Below are 9,710 nucleotides of genomic sequence, written 5' to 3'. Positions count from 1 at the left end.
CAATGCTTGACCCATAATGAATGCTTAACAAATACCATTTAAAAAAATTAAACAATTAATACCATTGATCTATTGATTGTTTGATATACCACTGTTATCATCAAAGCAATTCTAAAGCATTGGCAACCAACTGTATTGTGCTTTCTCAAATGCTTAATATAGTGCTCTGCATAAAGTAAGCACTCAATGAATACATGAGAAGCAGTGTGGACTAGTGGATAGAGCACGGGCCTGGTAGTCAGAAGGACCAGGGTTCTAATCCAAGCTCTGCCACTTGTCTGCTGTGTTATCCTGAGCAAGTTACTTTACTTCTCTGTGACTCAGTTACCTCATCTGTAAAATGGGGATCAAGACTGTGAGCTCCATGAGGAAAGGAAGTGTGTTCAATCTGATATGCTTGTATTTACCCTAGCATTTCATTCATTCATTCAGTCATATATACTAAACACTGTGTACAGAGCACTGTACTAAGCGCTTGGAAAGTACAATTCACCAACAAAGAGAGACAATCCCCACCCACAATGGGCTCACAGTCTAGAAGGGGGAAAAGACATCAAAACAAGTAAACAGGCATCAATATCATCAATATAAATAAGTAGAATTAGATATATATATATATACACAATGGAACAAGTAAAGCAGGCATTAATATAAGTAAATATAATTATGGATATGTACATATATACATACACAAGTGCTGTGGGGCAGGGACCGGGGGTAGACCAAAGGGAGTGAGTCAGGGCAAGGGGCTGGGAGGAGCTGAGGAAAAGGGCAGCTTAGTCTGGGAAGGCCTCCTGGAGGAAGTGAGCCTTCAGTAGTGCTTTGAAGGGGGGAAGTGTGATTGTTTGGCCGATTTGATAAGAGAGGGCATTACAGGATGTGGGCCAGGTGTCGACAGCAGGACACGCGAGAATGAGGCACAGGGAGAAGGTTAATGGCAGAGGAGAGGAGTGTATGGGCTGGGCTGTAGAAGGAGAGAAGGGAGGTGAGGTAGGAGGGGCCAAAGGGAGAAGGGAGATGAGGTAGGAGGGGCCAAAGGGATGGAGAACTTTGAATCAATAGTGAGGCATTTTTGCTTCATGTGAAGGTCGATAGGCAGCCACTGGAGATTTTTGAGGAGGAGGGTGACATGCCCAGAGTGTTTCTGAAGAAAGATAATCCGGGCAGCAGAGTGAAGTATAGACTGAAGTGGGGAGAGACAGGAGGTTGGGAAATCAGGAAGGATGTTGATGCAGTAATCCAGTCCGGATAGGTTGAGTGAAGTGCCTGGCACATTGTAAGCACTTAACGAATACCACAGTTATTACTATTATTATTGCTAATTGTAAGTTTTCACTTTCTACTTGATTTTGAAGTCATTTAAATTTGGAAATATTTCCCACAAGTGTGTGTGCGTCTTTGTTAGCCAATGGTGCTGGGGAGGAGCTGCCCTGTGCCCTTGGTGCAGAATTTATGGTTGAACTCAGGATGATGTAACCAAAGAATTCCAGCTGCCTGCGTAGGACCGGGGACTGATGGATGACTCACTAAATTTCCTGGCCTTCCCAGGCTCAGAGGTTTAGTTCTTTCATCGATGCTGATTGAGAGTATTTGGTGGAGCTAGGGCACAGACAGGGTTCATTCATTCTTTCAGTCATATTTACTGAGTGCTTACCGTGTACAGGGCACAGTGCTAAATACTCGGGAGAATATAATATAACAATAAGCAGACACATTCCCGGCCCACAACGGGCTTATAGTCAAGATGGGGAGACAGACATTAATATGAATAAATAAATTACAGATGTGTCCCTAAGTGTTGTGGGGATGAGAGAGGGAGAGAGATGGTGAAGAGGCTCAGCCCTCCCATCATTCTGCCATAGACTGCCATGGGCTCGGTCTTCAGCACAGGGACTCCACTCATGGATCCCCCAGCTGTGAGGCGTATTGATCTGCAGTGTGGTGCTGGAGAAGGTGGGGGAGACCAGCTGAACCCCATTTTCAGACAGGCCTTGCTCTGGGCAATGATGCCCTTTTTAAAGAATGTATATTTTAAGATTTTTAGAAACAGAAGTCACAAAGTGAAAAGGAATGGACAGGGAGTGGAAGGGGATTGGTTGCTTCCTTGTTACTTCTTTGCCCCTGTCCGTCCGTCTCCCCTCTCCCCTCACCCCCCGTGCTTAGTACAGTGCAAGCACATAGTAAGCACTTAACAAATACCACAATCATCATCATCATTGGTCCCTGGGGCCACTGACAAAAGTTGAAGACTTAGAGAAACAGCATGGTCTATTGGATAGAGCACTGCCCTGGTAGTCAGGATGATTTGTGTTTGAACCTCATCTCTGCCATGTGTATACTGTGTGTGAACTTGGGCAAGTCACTTCACTTCTCTGCATCTCAGTTGCCCCACTCGTAAAATGGGGATCAAGACTGTGAGCCCCATGTGGGACAGGAATTGTGTCCAATCCAATTCGCTTGTATCCACCCCAAAATTTAAAACAGTCCCTGGCATATAGTAAATATTTAACAAATACCACAGTTATTATCATATTACTTAACCTTTGAGCAGATTTCCATCACCTGGCTCTCTCCCTACTTTGTTGTTTATGCACTAAGCACTAAAGTACTTATCCCTCTCTACCCCCCAAGAACACTTATGAGCATATCTTTACACTTGGCTGCTTCCCCCTAATTATTCTTTATTCCAGTGTCTGTGTCCCCCATTAGACCATTACAGGGATTGTTAGAGAGGGCAGGGATTGTTTGAATCAACAAAATTGCCTTCTCCCAGGTACTTAGTACAGTACTCTGCCCAGAGTAAGAGCTCAATAAATACCATTCACTGATTGATGGGTCCCACAAACTGGTGAGAACAAACAGACACCATCCAATCACGCGCTTCTACAGAGGAGAAGCCATAAGGTCTATAGGAAGGAGAGAGTGCTTTGTGTCTCTTCTCACCTCTGTAACACAAGAGGGATTGGTTTTAGAATGGGAAAATGGGGAAGGGATACCATTCTCTGCAGAGAAAGAAGTGGGCCTTTAATCAAATTACCCTTTCACATCAATGAATTATCATTGAATTGGGAGTTCTTCCAAGCTACCAATTGCATTATATGTTTAGCGTTTACTTTAGTCTCCAGAAAAGACTTGGCTTCTGATACATGTAATAATAAATAAACAGAAATGATGTCTTATTGTCATGTTCAATCTTTTAAGTATCCACTTAAAGATATGAAATCCCTGATCTTTTTGATGAACTTCCCCTTTGGAAAATCATAATCTACAACACAGGACCCTTGCAGTTAAAACACTTATGACAAAAAACAGCAAGGTCTAGTGGATAGAGCACAGGCCTAGGATTCTGAAGGACCTGGGTTCTAATCCTGAGTCTGCCTCTTGTCTGCACTGTGATCTTGGACAAGTCACTTAATTTCTCTGTGCCTCAGTTCCCTCATCTGTAAAGCAGGGATTAAGACTGTGAGCCCCATATAGGACATTGAACTACATCCAAACTGACTAACATATTCATTCATTCAATAGTATTTATTGAACACTTACTACGTGCAGAGCACTGTAGTAAGCTTTTGGAATGTACAGTAGGGGTCTGCTCCAGCACTTAGTACAGTCCCTGGCAAAATAGTGAGTCCTTAAAAAAGCGTAGGAGAAAAGACCCTTTATAGCCCCTCTAGTAGTGAAAGATTCATATCCATTATTGCCACAAGACAATTTGCTGATATCATTATCAATTAAACTTATATGATGAGTACTAGAGAAGCAGCGTGGCTCAGTGGAAAGAGGCTGGGCTTCGGAGTCAGAGGTCATGAGTTCGACTCCCGGCTCTGCCACTTGTCAGCTGTGTGACTGTGGGCAAGTCATTTCACTTCTCTGTGCCTCAGTTACCTCATCTGTAAAATGGGGATTAACTGTGAGCCTCCCGTGGGACAATCTGATTACCCTGTATCTCTCCCAGCGCTTAGAACAGTGCTCTGCACATAGTAAGCACTTAACAATTACCAACATTATTATTACTAATGTTGGTTTTGCTCCTGGTCTTGGTTGTGAAAACAGTTAATGTGTCAAATTTATTACATTATGAGAGCCTGGTTTGGTGTGGGAGGGTTATTGCTTTCTGTCTCAGAAAAAAAATTACCAAATCTGGGCTCTGATCTGCTCAACGCTCGGCTAAGGAGAAGTTACTAAATCCCCAATGAGGATTACTTTTAAAACTAGACTGTAAGCCCTTCTAGACTATCAGTTCCTTGTGGGAAGGGAACATGTCTACCAACTCTGTTATACCGTACTCACCCAAGCACTTAATACAGTGTTCTGTGCACAGTAAGTTCTCAGTGTGACTGATTGGTAACTATGAGACTTTGGACTAGTTCTCAGAAATTATTTCTCCTGCTGATTTGCAGATCTTCAATTTTACGTTACGCATCAGTTCAAACTAAAAAAACTTCGAAGTAACCTCTACATTGAATAGCAAGATGGGTTTACCTTCAGAAAGACTATGGAATACTATCAGTTTTACCATCATTTCCATGAACTACTTTTATGGAGCTCCTACTGTGTGCTGAGAACTGGAAGTAAGTGCTTGGGAATACACAACAGAAGCAAAAGACAATATCGACTTGAGGAGTAGACTCAAATTTCAAAGTATATAATCACCAAACAAATCAATCAGTGGTATTTATTGAGCCCCCATTCTGTGTAGAGCACTATACTAAGTGCTTAAGAGAGGACAATGTAGTTGGTAGACTTGATCTCTCCCCTCAAGAAGTTTACAGTCTAATGACGGGAGATTGGCCTAGTTGAAAGAGCTCGGGCCTGAGAGTAGGATGATCTGGATTTTAATCCTGGCTCTGCCACTTGTCTGCTGTGTGACCTTGCACAAATCACTTCACTTATCTGTGCCTCATTTTTCTCGACTGTAAAATGGGGACTCAAAACCTCTTTTCCATCTGACTTAGACTATAAGCCCAAAGTGGAACAAGGACTCTGTACAACCCCAGTGATGGGAAAGTGCTTGACACTTAGTAAGCACTTGAGAAACAATGAGACTGAGTGGATAGAGTATGGGCCTGGAATTCAAAAGGACCTGGGTTCTAATCCCAGCCCGCCACTTGTCTGCTGTGTGATCTAGGGCAAGTCACTTAACTTCTCTGAACCTCAGTTACCTCATCTGGGAAATGGGGATTAGGACTATGAGTCCCATGAGAGACAGGGACTGTGTCCAACCTGATTACCTCATATCTACCTGAACACTTAATACAGTTTCTGGTACAAAGTAAATGCTTAAGAAAAAAAAATGCATATCTTAATTATTATTATTACTATCAATGATAATGAAATAAATTGTCAGGTTTACAGTCTACAGAGAAAGAGAAGGATTAAGAGGCCTTTCCCAATTAATCCCTTTACCTCCCTATGCCCTCTCCCTTCTGCAACCCCATGTAAGTGCTGTGGGTCTGTGATGAGTATTAAAGTGCTTAGAGGATGGGTCTAAGTGCATAGGTGAGGCAGTAGGGAAGGAAAATAGTGAAAATATGGGTGTGCTGGTCTGTCAGATATGTAAGGGGAGGAAACTCCCTGCAGGAGGGAGGGCTTGAGCAAGGGATCCATAGTGGGAGAGAAAAGAGTGAGGAACAGTGATTAGGGTGGTATTAGAGGAGCAAAGTGTGTGGTCTGGGATGGTAAAAGAGTTAGAGGTAAGCTACAAACGGTGGAAACAAAAGCAAGCAATTGAATAAACAAATACGTGCATGAGAACTAACTAATTAACCGTTTGGGTAGCATGACCAAGAGCATAGGAGTTAAGCAGAAAATGACCCATGAAGGAAGTGGCTTTTGTGGGAAGATTTTGACTGTGGAAAGAATGAATACAGGACAGGGCTGAGAGTCAGAAGGACCTGGGTTCTAATTCTGACTCTGCCATATATCTGTTGTGTGATCTTGGGCAAGTCATTTCTCTGAGCCTCAGTTACCTTATCTGTATAATGGGAATTAAGAGTGTGAGACCCATGTGGGACAGGGTCTGTGTCCAACCTGAATAACTTGTATTTACCCCAGTGCTTAGAATAGTGCTTGACACATAGGAAGTGCTTTACAATTATCATTATTATTATTATTGTCATTACAGTTAAGCAGATATGAATGGGAAAGGAATTCCGTGACAGGGGAAAGGCATCAAAATGGGTTAATGATAAGTGAGTCATGAGTAAGATCAGGGTGGGAGGAGAAAAAATGCAAGATGGGATGTTGTGGGGGAAATGAATGGTTAAGTAAGAGAAGAGCATTTGGACAGTCTTAAAGTTAGAAATCTTTATGTATATATAGAGAAATGGGTAGCCATTGGAGGTTTCTGAGGAGGATAATGATGTGTTCTGTCCCTCTCTGGGTCGCACCTGGAGAGTTTCCAGTACTCTACCAGTCTCGATTACTGGAGGGAGCTTCAACCAGAGGCATACCCATTCCATTCCTAACTTGGCTAGTGGCTAGCGAGTGGAAGGCAATCTGCTACAAGTCAAAACTCACCCATGCTGGGCAGCAGCGGCATGAGAGACAGTCGAGGGTGGAGACTCGAGTTTACTGCACAGAAGGTGGCAATGGTAAACCACTTCTGTTTTTACCAAGAAAACTCTATGGATACACTACTAGAACGACTGCAGTTGGAGAGCGGGCTGTTCTGAGAGAGAAGTGTCCATGGTGTCTCTATGAGTTGAAAACGACTCAACGGCATAAGAAAAGACAAGAATGAGGTGGTTTAAATAGCACATGCCTACCAAAATTGTTATATTATACTCCTCCAACAGCTTAGTACAGTGTTCTTCACACAGGGATACTTAATAATTGAGTGATGGAGTGCTATTTGAAGGATGATATAAGCAGTTGCATGTAGAATAGACTGAAGAGGGGAAAAACCTAAGGCAGGGGAACTAACACAAAGTTTAACTGTGAACCCCCTGTGGGACAGGGGCTGTGTCCCACCTGATGAAGTCATATCTACTCCAGCATTTGTTTGACACACAGCAGGCAGTTAACAAATACTATTTTTTTTTTAAATATGAAATAATCATCTGAGGGGAAATGAGAGCTTTAACCAACATGGTAGCTATGAGGAGAAGAGAAAAGGAGGTGTGTCAAGGGAATATTGTAGAAGAGCCACCAGCAAGATTAATAAACAGACTGAATGTGAAAAATTAATGACTAGGAGGAGTTGAAAATGATACCAAGGTCACAGAATTCTGGGACAAAGACGATGTTTGGGTTGTCACAGAGAAGGAAAAGTGAAGGAAAGAAAGTTAAGGAAGAAAGATAGCATGTTTAGTGTAAGGTGCCATGTGAAGTTATCTTGAAAGCAGCAGGAAATATGAGACAGTCATGCAAATGAGAGGAGAGAGACAGTGAGGTAAACTTAGGATTGAGGTGATAACTGAAACTGTGAGCTACCTGCGAGAATGAATACAGAATGAGGAGAGTTGAGGTCCCAGAGCCTTGTCGGATTCTCACGGTCAAAGGGTGAAGGAAAAATGAAGAGGTTAAGAGGAGCAATTAAGGTGCAGAAAGAGAATCAGAGAAGTATGCTGTCATTTAGGGTTTCCAGGAGGAGTGAATGGTCATTGGGTTTATTAGATTTAGCCAAAAGGAAGTCATTAGATTTGGGTGACCTTGGTGAATGTGATCAGATGGGAAAAGGGCAAAATCCAGACTGGAGAGGCCTGAGAAAAGTTTTGTGTTTTTTTTCCACTCCATCCTTTTTCTCAAATCATTATGCCCCATTTAGCCTCCATATCCAAACTACCTTCCCTTGATGACCAAACTGACACTCGCAACATCACCCTCTCTACTGAACTCAACTCACTTGTTCCGCTATCCCTTTGTCGATCTCGTATCACTAACCCACAGCCCTGGCTCACCTCTACAGTCTGCATCCTTCGTCCTCTCCTCTGCCCAACAAAACTATCTCGCCAGACTTATTGACACTCTTCCCCACTGCCCTCACCATTTGTTCCTGACATTTAACTTCCTTCTCAGGACCCCTGTCTCCCAGCCTCCCCCATCCCTTGCCCTCAGTGACCTAGACATCTACTTCATCAACAAAATTGACACTATCAGACGTGTTCTCTTGAAAACCTCCCCTGCCCCTCCTCAGTTCCTCCTTTCTCCTGCACTTTCTCCAACTCTCCCATCTTTCCCAGTAGTATCTCTAGAGGAAATCTCCTGCCTTCTCTCAAAATCCCCCCCTCCACCTGTGCATCCTACTCCATTCCTTCACACCTCATCAAAACACTTGCCCCCTCCCTTCCTCCCTCCCCAACTGCCATTTTCAACTGTTCACTCTCCAAAGGCTTATTCCCCACTGTTTGTAAACATGCCCATATCTCCTCTATCTTGAAAAAACCCTCCCTTGACCCAGTGGTTCCTTCCATTTATCACCTCATCTCCTTGCCCCATCTCCCTCCCACCATTCCTCTCCAAAATTTTCCATTTATCACCCCATCTCCTTGCCTCATCTCCCTCCCACCATTCCTCTCCAAAATCCTTGAGCAAGCTATCTACACCCACCACCTCAAGTTCCTCTCCTCCATTTCTCTCCTTGACCCCCTCCAATATGGCTTCCATCCCCTTCACTCCACAGAAACTACCCTCTCAAAGGTCTCCAATGATCTCCTCGACAAATCCAAAAGCCTCTACTCCATCCTAAATCTCCTTGATGTCTCAACTGCCTTTGACACTGTAGACCACTCACTTCTGGATACATTAACCAACCTCAGCTTCGGTGACACTGTCCTCTCCTGGTTCCTATCTCTCTAGCTGCTCATTCTCAGTCTCCTCCTCTGCCTCCCATCCCCTAACAGTGGGTGTGCCTCAAGGTTCAGCTCTGGGTCCCCTTCTTTTCTCCATCTACACCCCATCCCTTGGAAAATTCATTCACTCACATCACTTCAACTATCAAATCTATGCTGATGACCCCCAAATCTACATCTCCAGTCCTTATCTCTCTCCATCTCTTCAGCCTCGCATTTTCTCCTGCCTTCAAGACATCTCTACTTGTATGTTCTCCTGTCACCTCAAACTTAATATGGCTAAAACTGAGCTTCTTGCCTTCCCAACCAAACTCTGTCCTTCCACTCACTTTCCCTTCACTGTTGATGGCACCACCATCCTTCCTGTCTCACAAGCCCCTAACCTTGGCATTATCCTTGATTCCTCTCTCTTGTTCCACCCACAAAATTTAAGCCATCACTAAATCCTGCCAGTTCTTCCTTCCCAGCATCGCCAAAATCTTCCCCTTCCTCTCATCCAGACTGCTACCACACTAATGCAAGGACTTATCCTATCCCAGTAGACTATGTGCTCACTGTGGGCAGGAATGTATCTGTTGTTATATTGTACACTCCCAATTGCTTAGTACAGTGCTTTGCACACAGTAAGCACTCAATAAATATGATTGAATGAGTGAATGAGTTTATATGAGAGTACAACTACTGTTTCATTCTCCAGCTGTCAAATTTCCAGCCCAAGGAAAGATGCACCAGTTAGAAACAGAGTATCTGGGTTGCAGAATGCCCAACGGAGAAATGGATCACAGATTTTGGACTCTTGGTGATAATAATAATAATGATAATTATAATGGTATTTGTTAAGGGCTTACCATGTGCCAGGCACTCTACAAAGCGCTGGAATGTAGGTGTGGGGGTGTTATTGTAGCCTTAGACATTAAA

General features: G+C 43.5%; 1 non-coding gene across 1 annotated transcript; it reads left to right on the top strand.

Annotated features, from left to right (window-relative positions):
* Window positions 1–6,371: 6,371 nt before the first annotated feature.
* LOC114815494 lies at window positions 6,372–6,509 on the top strand. Its single transcript, XR_003763272.1, has one exon. It is a non-coding gene; the product is annotated as a small nucleolar RNA SNORA7 (small nucleolar RNA).
* Window positions 6,510–9,710: the final 3,201 nt, after the last annotated feature.

The sequence above is a fragment of the Ornithorhynchus anatinus genome, chromosome 1, assembly GCF_004115215.2.
Source record: "Ornithorhynchus anatinus isolate Pmale09 chromosome 1, mOrnAna1.pri.v4, whole genome shotgun sequence".
NCBI lineage: Eukaryota > Metazoa > Chordata > Mammalia > Monotremata > Ornithorhynchidae > Ornithorhynchus > Ornithorhynchus anatinus.
Note: the sequence above shows the minus strand (reverse complement) of the source record. Positions and strands in the feature narration are given on the sequence as shown.